The sequence below is a fragment of the Pezoporus occidentalis genome, unplaced genomic scaffold (genome assembly GCF_034315485.1).
Source record: "Pezoporus occidentalis ecotype Australia unplaced genomic scaffold, CSIRO_AGI_Poc_V1 ctg19, whole genome shotgun sequence".
NCBI classification, from domain to species: Eukaryota; Metazoa; Chordata; class Aves; order Psittaciformes; family Psittacidae; genus Pezoporus; species Pezoporus occidentalis.
This window is the reverse complement of record NW_026913748.1, coordinates 12,976,864-12,996,430: the sequence shown is the minus strand read 5'-3', so window position 1 is coordinate 12,996,430 and position 19,567 is coordinate 12,976,864. Positions and strand designations below refer to the sequence as shown.

General features: G+C 38.7%; 1 protein-coding gene across 1 annotated transcript in view; it reads right to left on the bottom strand.

The window, feature by feature from the left end:
* Nucleotides 1–19,567, bottom strand: part of ST8SIA1 (ST8 alpha-N-acetyl-neuraminide alpha-2,8-sialyltransferase 1) — a 121,113-nt gene that overhangs the window by 58,771 nt on the left and 42,775 nt on the right. The gene's annotated exons all lie outside the window — the stretch shown is intronic.

Below are 19,567 nucleotides of genomic sequence, written 5' to 3'. Positions count from 1 at the left end.
CCCCAAGTCATTCACTTTTAGTGATGTCAGGAAAGTCATTTAAGCAGCACATAGTGCAGCCCAACATATAAAAAACAAAAAGGTGGTGAAAATAGACGTGAATTTAAAGCAGTGCAATTTAGCTACAGAATGGAATTTTTTTTACAATATAAGAGTTAATATTCTCTTAATGCAAAAAAATGTATAGGGATTTTTTATGTATCAACCCTGTCAAAACCTGACTTTGCAGTAGAGATAGAAATTACTACACAGGTCTCCAAGAATGCAGATGCCACAGCAACAGGATGCACCACCACAAAACAGTTCTCCTCTCCAGGAGGAGAGGGTAGAATGATGGCAGCACTTGTCCTCACTCACATGTACAGAACAATGTCTGACATTGCATCATGTATTCGCCAAGCACTGTAATAGTGTACATGGTCCAGAAACAGATCCCGCATTATAGCATAAACTGTATTTCTTAGGAATTATCTCTGCTGTCTTACTTCTTCATATTTATTTATCTTCTTTTCTCAGCAAACTAAGTTCCATTCAGCCAGTATAAAGCCACAACCTCCTTTCTAATGAAAAATATTAATGCATTTTTTCTAACTCTAGATTAAGATATGCTAAAGCAGAAAAACAAATTTTAGTTTCCTGAAGTCCAGCCACCGTTAGGAGCCCAGTAAGTGACAACATGGCAGTGCAATACTGAGTATGCAGCTGCACTCTTCTGCATCTGCCTTCTCAAGAGCAGTTTTTAATATACACAGTTATTGAGCTAGGAGCATACCTTGAGATTCAAAGGACACCTCATCTCTGAGGTGACCCTGGCCAAATGAGAGCTCAGATACTCAGTAAAGGATGGGGAAGGGAGGGGATGGGAATCAGAGGAAGTGTAGAAGAGATACATCTTATAAATAACAGTACCTTATTCAAGATATATCAAAGCTCCTTCCAAGGGAGCTAGTTATACAAAGGCAAGACTGTGACAAATCACAGAAAAAGGCAGCAGTTATTAAGCCTCACTTTTAAGAGCTGTGGACACTGTCCCATAAATTCTGTGGCTTTAGAACATGTTGAGTGGCTTTAGATGTCCCAAACTAAACATTTAGGAGCTACTAAATGCTTCAAGATTCTCTGACTTGCAAGCAGCCTTTGAGATTGCTTGACATGACCTGCTGTCCTTCAAGGGAGGCTTACACCCTGTTATGTTCAAAGATAATAATATTAGTTGTCATTTGCGTACATTCATTTCTGTCGTGGTGTGACGTGAAGCTTTGAAACTCTAGTCCTCCAGAGAGCCCAAGAAACAAAAGAACAAGATCAGGGCTGCCAGGATGATTTGGGGGAGCCAAAGGGAAGTAAAAGAGGCAGATAAAATCACCACAGTGGATGCCCCTCTGTCTAACCTGCAAAGAAATCCACTCTGTGGACATTGGAGGAAAATGAGGCTGAAAGCAGTTTTCTGTGAAAAGCCAGCATACCCACAAGAGGTCACAGACACTTATGCCTCACTCAGCAAAGCCCTGTAGAGTTCACAACATGGCACAGACATCAGACAGAATCTACACGCCAGTGTTTACCTTAAAATGTTCAATGGATGCCTTTTCCAGAAGGCCATGATTTTTCTTCAAACATTTAAATCACAGATCTATATTATTGCTGGGACTGCAGGGGCATTTCATGAACTCTGCCCCGAGTCTCTTCATCCAAACGAACTGCCTGCTCATACACAGATCATACAAGTGAAACTCAAGTGCTGTCCACAAGCAACTACAAAACATATTGCTCCTTTTTCTCCCTACAAAAGCCATTTATCTTTTCCCTCTCTGGTGCAGGATGTTCCTGCGATGGCACACTTCCCTCCCCTCCCCCATCCAAAGGATGCTAATGGGACAGCCAGCACAGATAAAGGCACTTAGAGGCTCTTCAAAGCTAAAATGCTGCGGGCTTCATTCTGTGACTTCCTCCCATGGGCATTCAGCTCATGCCTTCCTTTGGGCGGCCCAAAATTGGAAGTGCAAGATGCTTAAACAAAATTGCAACAGAGTTTACCTAAAAGTAGTTCCAGTCTTAACATGCAGCAGAATTACTCAGCTTTTCACATCATTCCTGGGCTTTTAAGATGCATCCTCTAGCTGTTCCTACAGCTGGCTTGTCAGCATATGTACTGTGGATTTAAGGTTGAATTTAATATTTAACTTATTATCTAAACCTAGAGTTATTTTACCCTTTTAAGGGTAAAAAAAGCATCAAAGGTGGGCTCCAATAATGATTTGTTTCTTCATACCAAGTGATCTTATCCTATCTTCATAGTGTGGGGGATCTGCCTTCAGATTTTTTGAATGCTATGTTGGAGTTGAAGGATTAGAAGAATGTTACAACTTCCTCCAGAACTAAACTGGTTGCACTTATTTGTAAAACAGATTTGGGCATTCCTTGTAATTTCAGTAAGCAGCAATTTTCAATCAAAAGTGTTAGACTTCTAACATGATGATGCTATTTAGAGATAATACTATATAGTAAACCCAAGTTTGCTTCTAGGTTTCTATTACCAGCAAAATATGTTTCACAGGATTTACAAAAACCTCCTCATGCTTTCCTTCTTTACCTCCCACAGTGTAACTCTTTGCTAGGCAAACTGTCTGCTCATAGCTAACAGCATATAAGTTCTCACATTGTGGGGATCCAGCTGTCGTCTATGCTAAATGCTCACAGAAAAGCTCAGCTGTTTTTCTCCTTAGAATTATAAGGTGGCCTAACAAATGCTGCCTTTGGGCTGTAAAGTTGTAGCAAACACATTTTCATTAATATTAGCTTCCTGAAACTCTTATTTTCATCGTCAACATATTTGTTATTTTCTTCATTCATAAAATTTTAACAAACAGCTGGAGTCTTGTGGGTGGACTAGAAAAAAAATAGCACAGCAGCAGTTTACCTAGTGGAATAGAGAAAAAGTAAAAATAAAAACCAACTCATCCCCATTTTTTAAAGCAATCATTACCCTAGAATACACAAATATGGTTAACTAAAACCACCTTGCATAATGGGAATAAGTGGGGTAAATTCCCTTAAAAAGTAATTATCAAATAAGTTCAAAAAGGATTAAATAAGGGTTTTTTTAAAAGGCATCTCCAAACAAAAACAAAGAAAGGTCCCATTGTTTCATTTTCCCTGGTTTAAAACAATGAAAATCTACTGATAATCAATGAAGATGTTCCAGTTCATATTCATGTAAAGAAAGGAACCTGCACACAACCCTGCAAATTCAATGACAAATAAGCACAGAAAGCAATTAAGACTCTCAATTGAATATGAGACTAATTTAACAAAGCATCTATCCAGCAATTCACTGATTAATTTCATCATTCATCTCAGCAGAAATAAATCATTGTCATCAGTTAAAAGAACATTACATAGTACTAACAAAATACCATTTATTTTAGATAATGCAACTCTAATTTGCTTTGATTTCGTTGTTACATTGCTAATGCATTAATTTTTGCCCACTCTCTGCCAAAGACATTAATCAGCAACCAAATTCTTACTGGGAAAAAATACAATGTTCTGTCTGATTTAATGCTGAAGATGTCAAAAACACTGAAAACACTGAGAACATAAATTAGAATAGATTTTAATTTTTATTTTTTTTAATAAGCATCCTGAATTTGCAAGAAATGCTGTGGCTTTACTGTCCCTTTTGAGAAGGCGGAATCCTGATGAGAAGGGCGTTGTTCGACTGATTTTCTTAAGGAGCCAGCAAAACCCTGGGAGTTAATGAGAAGCCAAATTCTGGTCTTAACATTTTCTTGCACCTTTAGGATGCAGCTGACACTTTAAAGGCTAGCTCTCTATGTGTCAACCATAGGCAACAGTGGCCTGGCTTTTTACACTGTCAGACATGGCAGGGTAGCAAACACTCCTTCTTCATTGTTTACAAATCATCTTCGGTCTGATGGGCCTTTTGTTCCTCCTACAGAGCTGTCAAGACATGACAGCTTGACAGCAACTGGCTCCAAAAACCATCACTGTCGGGGACAGGGTATTCTCTATAGGGGAATGTGGAACGTGGCTGTGGCTCCCTTGTACCGGAGCCAGAGCGAGAATTAACTTGACAGCAGCGAACACCAGAGAGGACGGGAGGAGCCGCTCCTCCTGAAAGAGAGGGCTTTTCAGCCCGTCTCCTACACTACACCACCATAGGGAGACAAATGACAATCTTCATTCTATCCTTTAGAAGTAATTGTTATTTTAGCAGAAAAATACCTGTTTTCATTAAAAACAAAACAAAAAAATGCTTAGGGTTAGCATTTTTTTTCTGTGAAAACTTTTTTTTTTTAATAAAAGATGGACTTTCTTCAGAAGCATTTCCTTTAAAATTGGGTGCACTGTTATCTAATAGGTCTCACGTGTGCGAGCTTTTCAGGCATTTGATATATAAACCTATTTATTGTCAACCTGGCCTTTCTGGTCGTAGCTACCAATTAAAATAACTGTACAGAGTTTGAAATGTATCTAAAATATTAACAATAATTTAGAATTTACTTCTGTATACAGAAACAGAAGAAATGTGGATGAGAATGAAAGTGTCTTGAGGGCTGGAAAGGGAGAAAATCTTTTCTGTATCATAAATCTTTAGCAAATGTTGTGGGTTGGAACATACATGAATTTGAACATATCAAGAAACCACACTGATACTTTACTGGCAGATTTACCAAATTCCATATAATTCCTAAATTGTTTAGTGTTCTTATAAACCTGCATTACAAAAGCACATTAGTGAAGCTGTGGAAAGTTATAGGTTCAATGTGCAAAATCTGTCAGAACCAGAATGTATGTTCCTCTGAGAGTTGCTAAATGTGTGTGCTAGCTATAACTTGGATAGAATTCTCTATAGTCCACCAATATATGGAATAATGTGTGATATTTTAAGCAAGAAGCAAGCCAAAAACCTTGCTTGTATGGTAATGCTCTCACAAAACAGAGGGATAGATATAAGTATACTTACAATCCTTTTGTTGAACAGTTAAGAATTAAGCCCCTGCCAGGCTGATCCCAGGCATGTAACACCCTGGCACATGCTGTATGTAGCATGTGTAAAATAATTATGATCATGTGTATGATAATTATGAATATTAATAAATAAGCCAGGTATGATTTTTCACATTCTCATACAACCAAACCTCAATATTTGATGACAAAACAATTGCCACAAGAAGAAACTCTGATGGTGACTATGAAATCCCTCTAGGAGACAAGAAAGAGATCCTACCATGAACCTCCAGCTACCTTATTTTCTGTATTTATTTTTTTTACTAGTTTCTTTGCTCCCCAGATGCACTGCCAACTAAGAAATACTGAAATCTGAAGCTCATTTCTTACACAAAAGTGGTCCAAGTGGGGCAAGCTTCTTTGTAGGTCCCTACAAGGATGTCTCAGTCATGACAGCTGTGTCTTTATCAAGGATTGAAGTGGAATTAAACATACAAGCTCATGTAAACTCTGTGCTCCTCACAAATATGTACTTCAGGCAGTATTACTTTTTCTTGAGATTAATATCTCATGAGATATTTCTATGCAGACACAGGAATGAAGAAGAACGCTTAGGAGACTGAACACGTTACTCTGCTGCTGCAGGAAAAAATCTTGTACCCAAAAGAATACACAGGTTATTAACTTCAGAGCGACCACACACCATAGAGGAAACACTTTGCAACATACCTGCATATTCACAAAAGACAAAGATTACCACTAACTAACTGGCAGTCACTTTTAGCTCAAGCTGTACTTTAAGTAGAAACTTCAAAACAGTGTGAACTCTAATAGCTTTCCACCCAGCATGAAGTCACTGTAAGTACGTGCTGTGAATTAAAATAACCTTTCAAATTGCTATTATGGCATTTAATTCAATGGAATCAACCAGCCCAGTGTGGGGATTATAAGGAAAATTTAAGAAAAAGTTTGAAAAAAACACAGGCACAAAAAAAATCAAAACAAAAACCAAAAAACCAAACCAAAACCCAAACATCCAACCCCCCCCCAAAAAAAAACCAAACCAAACCATGCACATTTGAAGATTGTAATTGTTTATTTTAGAAAACAGACTATTGATGGTGTATCATAAACAGCATTTTAAACAATGAATGCTCGAGGAATGTGAAAAGAATTCTCCCTTATGAGACAAAAGAGACATTAATGGGTGGGAGAATGCAAAGTTTTGGGAAATTTCTAGATCCAAAGTTTATGACTTACAATGCACTAGGACCACAAACATCAGAGTAAAAATGATAAAAAAAGAAATATTGCTTCATGATTAACTAAAAAAAAAAGGAACTCAGCCTACTGGGTGCAGAGAGGGTCTCTTATTTTGAAAGACATTATAGCTTTCAACATTTCCATGGCTTGAGCTGCATTCCCTGTAAGCTCTACAGAATGAAAAAAAATAAACGTACAAATTCCTCAAGAAACAGCTTGACCAGAATTTTTAAATAGCTGCCTCCATTGGCTTCCCTAACTGTTTGCTCATACACTTGAACAACACACTTGATTTTTTTTCTTTTTCAGTTCTGTGTGGTAAGAAGGATAAACTTTGATTCATAGGTCGAATCAAACTCTGCCAACAGCCATTTGCTGAGAAACTCTCAGCAAAACCTTCTTTTCACCTCAACTCCTGGGACCACCAGATGCCACGACGAGCATGGAGGAAAACCCCATTCATTGTGTGGGGTTCTCAGCCTTGCCAGCACCCCCGAAGGTAGGTACACAACACCCTCCTGCTTAGACTGCAGTTGACTTGGGCTCAAATACTCACATTGTGCAGCACTTATACATCAGGCAGCAATTCACACACACACACACACACACACACCCCCTCCAGTTCTCTTGCACTCGGTATTAAAACGTGGACATACCAGGTATTTCAGTGTTTTTTTGATATTGCATTCTGCTGAATGCTTAGCAGCAACCCCTAAACAATCTTTGGGGCTTAGACAGCAAACTTTCAGATGCTGGTTTTAAATAGTTTGCGCATCCTCCACTCTTTCCTTGTTCCTTTCTTAATCTGCTCCAAGTCTGAGCAGAAAAAGCTATGCCCATCTAACTGTATACACCACGGTTGCACTGACACAATGCTCTCAGCTTAAGTCAAAAAAAAGTGCACCAAAACATTTTTGAGTTTTGACTAGGCATTTCACAGAAAGAAGGGCAAGCACAAATCATCACTTCAGGGGAATGGAGTGGTTTAAGCCCAGCCAGCAACCCAGAATCACGCAACTGCTCACTCACTCCCCCCCTTTCCTCCCCCACCACTCCCAGAGGGATGGGGAGGAGAATCAAAAGAATGTAACTCCCATGGGCTGAGATAAGAACAGTCCAGTAACTAAGGTATGACACAAAACCACTGCTGCTGCCACCAATAATAATAAAGATAAGGGAAATAACAAGGGAAGAGAATACAACCGCTCACCACCTACCGACAGATACCCAGCCTGACCTGAGCAGTGATCTAGCCCTCCCGGGTAACTGCCCCCAGTTTATATAGTGGGCATGATGTGTGGTGGTATGGAATACCTCTTTGGTTAGTTAGGGTCAGGTGTTCTGTCTCTGCTTCCTCCCAGCTTCCCCTCCTCCCTGGCAGAGCATGAGACTCACAAAGTCCTTGGTCAGAGCAAACATTACTGAGCAGCAACTAAAACCATCGGTGTTATCAGCGCTGTTCCCAGGCTGAAAGTCAAAACCATAGCACTGCACCAGCTACTAAGAAGGAGAAAAATGACTGCTACTGCTGAACCCAGGACAGGGGAAAAAATACTTTTTTAATGTCTTGCATGTCTATTAAACAACAAGAGTAGTTACTATTTTACAAGAGTTTAATGAGTTGTTCTGCATGTCTGGGAAAATGTAGGATATACTTTTAAACTAATATCCTCCACTGAAGCATACAGTGTCCTAGCTGTGGAAGTTACTGTGTGTAGGGGCAAATTTTTACTTTTATACACAGAAGTTTTTGTTATAGTAAATAGCTATTATATTCCAGTTAGAGAAATGTAGGTAGAAAACAAATAATATGATTGCTCAGTGACAAAGTCCTCCAAACCTGATGTATTTTCTCCCTCAGCAACTTCAGGATGGAAGAAAAGGAGCAAACCAAAACAGACTAGGAAAATTGCAACTATCTACTTACTTATACCTGGTGTAGTAAAAAGTAGACAATGTACTCTCATGATGAATTATTCTCTAGTAAGAGTGTGGGACAACACACAGCGAGCAAAGATAAGAAAATGCTTGGGAATTTTGCAAGACCAACTATTGTTCAGTAACGGTACTATTCACTTATTTACCAGGATTTACAAAGGATTTCTCACAGCAGTTTCATATACGTACAAGGGTATTGCTAGAACCAACCCACAATGAAACGCACAGCTACTAGGCATTTCAAGAGCAACCCTAACCCTGTAGAACTGACGCAAGATGAATGTTTCTACAGTCTCATGAGCAGAATACAAATGCTTGTGAAACATTCGTAACCACAGCCTGCATTGAATGTGGGTGGGGGTAGGAAAGACAGCATTCAGGAGGACTCGGAAGAAGGTGTCAGGAGACCATCTGCATATATGTGGTTGATTTATTAAAAAGCTCATCCATCTATAGAAACACAAAGTTCTCTAAAATGTTATTAGTAGCACGCAGTATATGCAATAAATAAGGTTAGTTTCAGCTCATAAAAAATATACAGGGCTTCCAATTCTACTTGTATAAAGGACAATAACACTCAAACAATGGAATGGCTCTCTGAATTCCTGAAGGCCCTCTGATCCCACTGATATGAATAGGGAGCTGCAGTAAAGGAAATCAATCAGCTTATACAGGTACCAAAATAGGGATTTAGTTATCATGTGATAGACACCTAAGTTTAAAGCTCTGGCTTTTACTTTTCAGACTGTCTTAAAAGCACTTCCATTTAGCTGGTATATCAAACAATGAGCTTCTACAAGGAAAAGCTCCACTAAACAAAAAACATTCTTGCCTTTGCTTTACCCCTAAATAGTTCAAATGAATCAAAGACATCTATTGAGTTTCACTAGTTAAAAAGACATCAAAGACAGCTAGCAACGATTGATCTTTCTGCGAAATTTGCAATTAGAGTTTGAGCAGAGTTTAAACACTGAGATTGGTTTCTGGCAGCATGGAAGAACTGCTGACTTTCTTTAATACTTGCAGACACATTTTTATTTCTTTTTTCTTCTCTATTAATGAGAAAAATTGAGCCTCTTAAGAAAGCTTTACCTACAGATATGGAGGAAATTCCTAACTATTTTAAGACAAATTTTACAATAAGGATGCAGATTTATTTACTGATCTTTCTTGGTTAAATAAAATAAAATCATTTCCACTTATTACAATTAAGTAAATGTAGTTAAACAGCAAAGATAACCACAGCAAAGAAAGTATCGCTAAGATATATTTTAGGGGTTCTGGTATTTCAAGCTGTTTGGAATAGTTTATGGGTAGTGATTGGATGAAAAAGCCTTGTGATACTGGGTTGCCCAGAAACATTTGAAAAAATCCAACATGCAGTATCATCTTACAGAGTGAGTGGGTTCATTTAAATGCAGTACTGAATTGATTTAAACAACAGCATGAATTCAAAGAAGTGAGCAATGACTTTTTTTTCTCCCCATAGCACACAGTCAAACCAAATACATAAAATGCACTAAGAATTAAAAATCAGTTTGAGGAATCAGTAAATGTACCCAGCTCCAAAGAGCCATTATATCTGCGTCAGTTCAGGAGGCAGCATCAGTCTATATCTTACATCTTTATCCTGTCCTTTATCCACAAACCTAGATGGCATGTGAGCTGGCTCATGTAACTAGCAACAAAAAAAGTTGACCTATAAGAGTTGAAAAGCAAATAAACATAGGCAAGGAAAACAACACAAAGAATTTTAAGGACTGCACATGAAACAAGGGCATAGGTCTTCATTTAGAGCACTATCTCTGTTTAGAGGAGTCTTTCTGAAGAAATGTAGAACCAGGGTTAAAAGACCTTGCTAAAAAGTAAAGAAAGTGGTTAGTAGCATAACTGAATTTACATATAGTGAGTGACTACCGAACTGTTTAACAAGGAATATTTACCAAACAAGGAAACAATTAGACAAAAGTGCAATGACATGCAGTGTCATGTCTAAAGGTTATGAAAACAGAAGCTTAGAAGTCCAGGAAGGCAGAGAGAAAAAGCTGCTACAATTACAGAATCAGTGAAATTTCCATAAGCTATTTTTTCCAGTAATGAAAACAAAACTCTTTAGTTTTCTTTTCACCTAGAGTCATGAAAGTAATTCATGACCTTGTTTAACTTATCATAATCTCATTTGAATAAACAACAATTTCTGTATCAATAATAACCCGCTTAGTAATATAAGATTAAAATGGGGAAAAGTGTCATCTCATTATATAAGGGTGTAGGTTTCCCAAAATGCAAACAGAAAGTGTCATTTGTTGCAAACCTACACAAAAGTCCATTTGGGGCCAGCTCCTCTGATGGGAGCACAGCAAAGCAGAGGGGCTAGGCTTCAGGGACCAAACCCAACCTAAGATCGAGGTCTCAGTGGTGTAGTTTTTACGTCCGACTCTGAAAATTAGAAGTTAAACTGAGCACACTGAGGCAACTGCAAACCTACTGAAAGGCAATACAGAACAAAATTAATTTCACACACAAACATGCCTTTTCCCACTGACTTGGTGCTTCCCTCAGTTTTAGTATCATATAACTCAGGTAATCTAGTCCAACCTCTTACTCCAATTTGAAAACTGGTCAATATATGGTGTTTCTTGCGTGCTTCAGTGTCTCTGAATCACTCAGGTAAGTCTTTAACTGTTATCGGCTGTGTTGTTTCGCTGACCACCCCCTGCCGCGAAACATCCCTGGTCAGCACCCTGGCCAGCTCCGAGTGGCAGCCGCTCTTCCCCCGGGTGATCTGTCCGACCCATCTGCCTGTCCTGTCCGGTCCCATCCCCGACCCCACCGCTGGCGGCTGTCAACCTGCAAGGAGGGTCCAAGTACTCGCCAAGATTATTCTAGTCTACATAATGGGAAGCGCGTTAGCTTTTCATAGGTTTTCATAGTAGTAATGAACTGCATAGCTCTCTGAGGCAGCTTTTAATACTTTTTTCGTATCTTGATTATCCTGAGCAAATACAACCTCTGTGTTCTTGATAGCACTTCTTCGGCACATCTTGCTCATGTCATTCATGTTCTGCTTTCCATTCCATTGGGGGGGGGGGGGGGAACAAAACAAAAAAGAAACAAAAAAAAAAAAACCCAAACAAACACAAAACCCCACAAAACCCAAACTCTTAGGGGCATAATTACATTCATTGAGAGAAGAGTTTAAAAAAAAAAAAGGATGTGTTATCCTCTGTTCGAGGTTGCAATTTGGAGACGACAGTGTCAAAAGTTTTAATGAACTGCAACTTTCTTCTGCGAGTTGAACAAAACACTGGAAATCAGAATAACCACGAAAACAACATATTGTTCTTTGGTGTTTTGCTGTTTTTTTTTAAGTTATTGTTAGACTCAGCAAATAGTTTTTCATCTTTCTATTAAACTAAAACTAACTTTATTTTTCACTAAAAGCTATTCCCAAAGCGCAAGCAAATCTAGGGCAATCTATTGAATGTCAAGATGACTCACTCTGCAGGAAGCAATTAGCATAATAAGAATGTGCTGGATTGATTACTACTGAGCACCACAGACCAGCAAGGTACTTGAGGTCTCTAGAGGATTTTCTCTCCTCTTAGTTTTGGGGCCTGCTTCAGCCATTTTCAAACACTAGGCTGCGGAGAGAAGTTTCCTAACAGTAAACATCTGGGCCTTATAACTTGCAAGAGGAGAGTGGTGAAAGAGCAAAGGACTTGGAGTTTATCAGTGGAGAAGGTCTCCAACTGGGATGACAGGCCATTAATTAGTCTCATGCTGACCCCAGTCTCAGTAATTGCTAGCACATAACACTAACATTCAAACATGACAGACATAAACATCTTCCCAGACTTCTTTCCCTGGCTAAGAAGACCACCCCACTCTGCCTGTTACACTCATTGTACTGCTTTAGTTTTCATCACTTTACAAAGAAGTCACAGAATACATGCCATGATCTTCCACCCTTTGAAAACTGACTTGTCTAATTTTGATACTCCCCAAACTTAATCTTCTAACTTTTCCTTTAGCTTCCTTTATTCACATGAGGAATCTCATGGAAAAAGACAGCACAGGCTTGTGGTTGGCTTTTGATCAGACATGTAACTGTGTCCTCTAGTTTAGCCTTCTCACAGTATCTCTATTTTTAGAGCTCTCTCAGTCAATTAAAGAGATATTCAAGTCATGTTGCTCTCCACTCATGTCTGAATAGCCTTTAAAGGGGAGACTTAAAATGACATTGTGAATGTTTATATTATATTTCTTCTCAATTGTATCCAGCTGAAAATTGTCACACTAAAAAAAAAAAAGAAAGAAGAGATGCTTTTTCCCCTAGGGATATAATCTCTCTTTATCTCTCAAAATATGACCCAAGATTAGAAAATCAGATTAAGTTTTTTTCTCTTTTTATATTTTTACCATCACTAGTAAAGATTCTGCAAAAGTGGACCTCTTAAATCTTCCATTTTTGTGCTGGTCTCCTGACAATGCCATTCATGATACCCAGAAAGAAGACTATTAGACCATTCTACTGAAACAAATCAAGTTCACAACAATACTGTGCTTTCTTTCTCAGTAAATCAGAGTGTAATGACTTCAGAATATGCAGAGGACAAGTAGATTAAATAGATTCTTTTTCCCCCCTCTTCTACTCCCAATTACATTTTCATGCCGTTCAATGTACCCTTTTCACCAGGAACAAATGCGACTCTGTCTTGGATTGCCATATCCTACATTTTCTCATCTCTTTTACTCAGCTCCTCCACTGCTTTAGCAAGGCATGGCATGTTTGGGTATTCACCTTCATTGTTTCTACCACCAACACAGGTAAGATATATAAAACACCCATAATAAAGCTTTTCTGTCTAGTGCATCTCCGAGGTAGTCAAAAGCTATGGGTGGTTTAACTGCACTGGGAGTTCTTTGCATGCTCACCTGAAAAGGGAAGCTATTTGCCAAAACACAACAAGCCAAGGCAGAAGAGTACCTGGGTACAGCAGCATACTGCATACAGGGTAGCATTAGCATCCTGCAACCACATATGGGATAGTGTCATGGTCATATTCCCGTCCACAAACCAGAACTGGAAGCCGTATTTCTGACCTGTCTTGTGCTGTCACACTGAGAAGAGTGCTTTCTGAGAAGCAGCTTTACCAAAGACAAATTGCATTTGTTTTGAAGGCAGGAGGCTAAAAGCAAGCAAAAGAGGAGGCAAAGAGAAGGTGTTTGCCCTATGTCCTGGAAAAAACATTGTTGATGTCACTAAACTTCACCTCTGTTACAAACTGTGCTAGTCCCCTGGATTTACATCACTTGTTTGGTGTGAAATAAGATCAGTTGGGCCATCATCTTTGTTCAAGGCTTCAAGGCTAGTGTAGAGATAGCATGGATGCCCATAATAAGTTCACCAAATCTGAGGCCTCTGGTAGGGAGGATAGTAAAAATCTAGGAAAGGTAGTGTTCCTTCTTGAGCTGAAGTGAAAGACCTGTGGGTTTTGATGACAGAGAAGGCAACCTGGAAATAAAGACAAGGTCCAGCACAAGACTGGTACTCCTTCAGCCCCTTGGATGTCTAGCAGAATAACAGTACTACATAAAACTGCCTGAAGAGTCTGATAATAGGGATCAGTTTTACTGTACAGAAGTTCACACATATAATATCTTCCTTTCTTTCCCTTCAAAATCACATTGTTTCATTTCAGAGTTAAATTCCAAAATGAAACAATACCAAAACTACTGAGTTTCATTGAGTTTTTGTATTCAAATCTTGGAAGCCTGTGAAATTTGCAATTTCCCTTTTATAAATTAAATCAAGATTCAGCTGAAAAGTTTAGGGATATTAATGAATTAGTGGCCTGCATTTTTTGCTCACAACGAAGTCTAGTTGCAAAGCTTCCATTTAATCAGTTAAAAATTTTACCAAGGTTTAAGCCAGAAGAGGATACTTGCTGAAAGAACTGACTGGCAGATACTGCACTCCAAATACAGCAGTGAAGTGAAGAGGAGGTTGTTTTACAACACCATGCTAAAGATAAATTAGCAATGATTCTACATCAGAATTCAAAATGGGCAAGCCTTTCACACTGAGTTTGACAAAGCAGTGGGTCACAGGCTACGGTATTTTGTTTAAATCACTTCTCCCACTCCTTAAAATTCAGACATCCAAATTCATCACATCGAAGGAATGCTACAACTCCACTGAACTTGCAGTAACTCATACACAGAGGGACTTGACACAGAGCTACAAGCTTGCTGCATTACCAGAGATCTTACAGAACAAAACACATGTGCCTCAGGATAGGAGCCATACTCTGTCAGGTCATCCAAGGGTTAAGATGAAACTTCCTCAGACCTCTCAGGCTCCAGATGTTATGAATGAGACACAGTCTGCATCATATTCCCCCACTACAGTGCCATTAATATACAAGTCAGTCACTTTCTCCTGCTTTAGGACTCTTTATCCCAAGTACACTGCCTGACAAGCACACAAGTTGTTAAAAAGAGAAGCTGCAGTGTGACTCTCACCACATTCTTGTGCCCATAAAAAAAACCATGAGATGACATTTCACCCGGGGCTGCAGCCTTGCCTCCCAGAAACATCTCACAAATGTCACAAGTAGTTGCACCCACTATCTCAGAGTTCGGTTAACTTCTCCACAAACACCTCTCTGACTCTTCTCACTGAGAGGCCTACAGAATAGCTCCATGGAGTTTCCATATTCGGTGTGCAAAAGCTGAGAAGATACTCTTTCCAAGAGCATCGCAAGATGAAAGAGTTCACGCAGCATCTCTCCCTTTCTCTCTGCTGTCATGGACAAGAAAGCATTCCAAAATGAAGACACACAGGCAGGCAGACAGACAGAAAGGTTTTAGCTGAGGCCTGTAGATCTGTCTGGTATGAAGGACAGACCTCTAATTCAAAAGCTCACACCTCAGTTGGATAAAAGAATCCTGTAATTCCAGCCAGAAGCACAAGTATATGTGAAAAAAAATATTAACCTGTAACACAGCGAGTTTTCAACAGAGATTTCATTAGTAGGTACAATACTGGCAGTAACTTCCAAAGTGCTGAATGATGTAATTTTATATTCATATATATATATATCACATCCATATACCTAGCATAATGACAAAAATGCAATTGCAGGCTGTAATGGCTTGGAATAAGCATTAAATAGGGAAAATTATAATGAATCATGGGTTTTTTTTTTTTTTAAAAAGCTCCATAAATGAATGAAAAGAATATCGCAATGATTTTGCAATAAACATAACAGAAGTGCAAATTCCCATTGTCGACCCAGCAGATGAGGTAATATCCTACACAGCTGATTGGACACCCAAGAGATCCTGACTTTCATTGTCTCTAAGCACTGATGTAATTTATAACTGCTTGCACACCCAGAGCAGTGCTTTAAAGAATCTAAAAAATAAAAGTAAAACTCAATCATTCAATTAACAGCCCAACCAGCCATGAGGATAGAAATTAAAATGTTTTCTCCATAAAAATTGGTATTTTCTAGAGTGAATTTAAATTTAGGATAATGGCTAGTGTTTGTCAGTATTCTGACTGCAATCAGTGTGTGTGTTGTATTTAATTTCTGGTTTGATTGTTCATGCATTTCAATGATTTGGTAGGGTAATATATGTCTCTTGTCTGCACTGTAGACCTAGGTAGCAAGTGTTCTGAAAATCAGTATCTTAAGCTATAGTGATGTATTTTGGTATTGCAGTTTGACAGGCAAAGTTGGCACTTCTATTCCCACATTTATACTTCTGGAGATGGTGGAAATAAGACATATTTTGAATGCAGCGTTGAGTTACTGGAACTCATTAGTGGAGTATGGTAAGGACTCCAGCAAAAGGAGTCCTTTGTATCCAGAAGCAGTAACTGCTTGTAACAGGGTAACTTCAGCCTTGTAACACTAACATGCTGCAATTGAAGCGCCATGACTGTGAAATCATCAGATGCCGCCATACAGCTTGAGGTTGAGTCCGGTCATAAGGGTTCCCACTACCTTTAAGACTCCTGCAGTGGAGATAATGACACAGAGCACTTTGCATCTGCAGGTGTCAAAACATCCGAGGAAAGATGTTAAGTAAGTGTATCAGATAGAATAATAATCGTCATCATACATATGCCTGGGATCTGATCTGCAAGCAGCCTTTCCATGGCACCCCAAGCACAGGCAATGGGGATTCCAAACTCCAGAGAGCCTATAGGCTTGCAATACAGCCTCCATTGTAACTCATTTATTTTCTGTTCCTTCCCTCAAATTAAAATTCCTCTTCCCTATTCAAATGAAACTGTCACAAATGATTCCTGACAAGTCCCAAAGGAGTGGGAAGAATATCAATGCACAGTGTAAATTGATCTTAACACACCACCAAAGTAAAGAAATCTTTTTTCCTGAGCTCATCATTTTTGCAGAGACAGCTTTTTTCTCTCTTGACTAAGTAGCTAGACATCTGTTGAAAGCAAAACATAAAGATATGGCAATCAAAAGACAATTTTTAAAGTACTAAACCATGGGTTTTAAATTTACTCCTCCTGACACAAATTTGGAGTGCACTGCCAGTAAATGGTAGTTAGGTGTATGTTAGTGAAGTGAAAAAGACCCTGAAAGCATAATTTCGGAGAAAATGCTTTTTGAAAGAAAAAAAAATCCATGAATTCTGGCAGAAAGGCTACTCATCAAAGCCACACACATACCTGTCATGTTTTCACAAGTTATAATGTATTTAGCTTCCCTGAAAGTACAACAGTAAATGGAATGTTGACCTATTTGCCAGAAGATGGGAGAAACTTCTTCAATTTACAGCTAGGTAAAAGGGCTGTTAAGTGGCTGATTTGGATTGCTGTTAAATTAGGAATGTGGCATATCTTGGATTTCCTGTATGTATTCAAGTTTTAAGATTAAAAGTTTAAAAGTTTAAAAAATAAGCCAAAACTGGCCTGGCAACATGATACTTAACAAAATTGTTTGATATGGTTTCCAACAAATCTGTAGCACATTAAAATAATACTTAAGTCACTTTAAAATGCCACAGACAAATGTCATCACAACATGTTAATTGAGAATGGAATCAGGGTCTTTTTGTGATCTAAAATGATTTTTAAAAAAATCACATAGAAACAGAACAAAGAAAGGAATTAATAGGGTGCCTATACTCTTAAATAATGGGTTGGGGAGACAGCTAACAAGAGGGGATATTGAATGTTCAGACGTGCAAGAAAAACTGCAATGTTAGAAAAACAGTGCAATGCCATAAAGAAAAAATTCCCACTGCAAGAAAATTCAGAAAGTAAGTATGAGCCGCAAGATTCTAATTGTAGAATATTAAAGAAAAGCAAGACTCAGTCGAACTTAGATAAACCCCAACTAATCAAAACTCCTGACTGCATGTGTAGTCCTTCTGCAGAATCATCATTTCAGCTTATATTGTCTGTGATTAGTAAGTGCCCCACCTGTTTTGACTTTACATTGCCTGCCGAAATTTAGCAACTAGCCAGTTACATTTCAGAAGTTAGTGCATCAAGCACTGGATATGTGCTTAAAATCCACCAATCTGAAAGAAAAAAAAAAGAAAAAAAGACCTTTTCAGGACAATGAACCTTCTCTAATCCTCTTTCACCACTGAGTTTTACTGAACAAGACTGGAAGCTCAGTGGCTTAGATCAGGCAAATACAGAATGTACCAAAACCTCATACAAACATTCAAAACCTTTAAGAATTGTGCACTCTTTCCCCTGGACATAGCAAATCAATCATATAGCATACATCATATATTCATATATGTTCATCAAACTGAGTTCTGCTCTAGGTTCTGCTAATAACCTCATTACGTTAGGTAACTCTTTGTTTCCTCATCCATAAAACAGAGAGCAGTAAAACCTGTATTGTGGAATCTGCAATGAAAAAGTGCTTTACAAGATCTAACCCTAAGTTGCTTTAGACAAAAAATATTACCTCTCCTCACAAAGTTTGGTTTATCTGTGTTCTTATACCTTCAAAGCCACAACAAAGCTATCAGAATAATAGGAGAACATTATTAGGCAGTATTACTACGGGAGAAACAAAGACATCCAGACAACAAAGAAACAGGCAATAGAAAAGCAACTGCAACTCCTACCTGACACCACTCATCAATAAATCATTTTACAGTTGAAAAATTGTGATGAAAACCTGTAATTCATTTCTAGAACACTTTGAATTTCACTCCAGGTGTGCCAACTACCTCAGTATCGGACTAATGGAGTAGCACTCACATGGAAGGGGGTTGTCTCATCTTTATGCAGGATTCAAATCCCCACAGAAGGATAAAGCAGAGAGGCCAGAGGAGTTACGCTGCTGTGAAACAGATGCAAAATGAGATGCATGCTCCTCACCTTTATCGTTGCAACAACTCTCTGTCTCTAGAGTCTATTATTAAGACCCATGAACTCCACTCAACATGACAGCAGCCCGGAAAGTGTTAACTGGGGAGTCAATTGACCCCCTAACTATTATTAAAAGACCAACTAGAAAGAGACACCAGGAAAGACTGTAGAATAACAGCAAGTAGGTGAGGAGGGCTGGAGACTACCTAGGGGAAATCTAAGAGCCACAAAAACATGGTGAGGAAAGCATGATAAAGAATTGAAATGGCAGACTGGGGAGCTGTCAGAAATGGCTCAGTACAGGGTGCAAGGGCTAGAACCCAGGAGAAAAACAGGCTGAGTTACTCAGATGTTAAGAAGTAATGAACTGGGCTCCCTCTGAGCACTCAAACCTAAAGCTCAGCTTCTTGTGCCTGGGTTAACTTTCCTTGTGCCATGGAGCAGGAAAGACAATAAAGGTCATCTCTTTCATAGAGAAGGACACTGGGATGCCATAGACAGCAGATGTCTTTGACAAAAAGCAACACAAAAAGTACACTGGAATGAGTGAGTTTTGAAAAATATTTATTCTCACCCTCTTACCTGTAATAGGATTATCCACAAATACATCTATAGTATAGTGCACGTACTAGTTCACCTCACTTTTGTATTATCAAAATCTCTGATATTTTATCTCAGAGATTTTGATAATACAGAAGGTAAATATATCTATCAGACAAAAGGTATATTTACTCTGTTTTTACATTTTTTCTCCCCTCTCAGTCAGACACCAGCTCGAATTTCAGCTTTGGCATGGAAAGATCCTGTCTCAAAAGACAAACTAGAGTTTTTCTCTTACAAACATAAAGAGAAAGTGCCTATTATGAAAATACGTAATTTCTGAGATCAAGACCTTGTTAGGTCTCTTAAATCAGGTTTGACTTTGATCTGCCTTGTACATTGTCAGCTCCATGGAGGAGGAAGGGTAAGAGAGTCATGTAAAACTTTAGCACTAGACAGACGTATGATAAA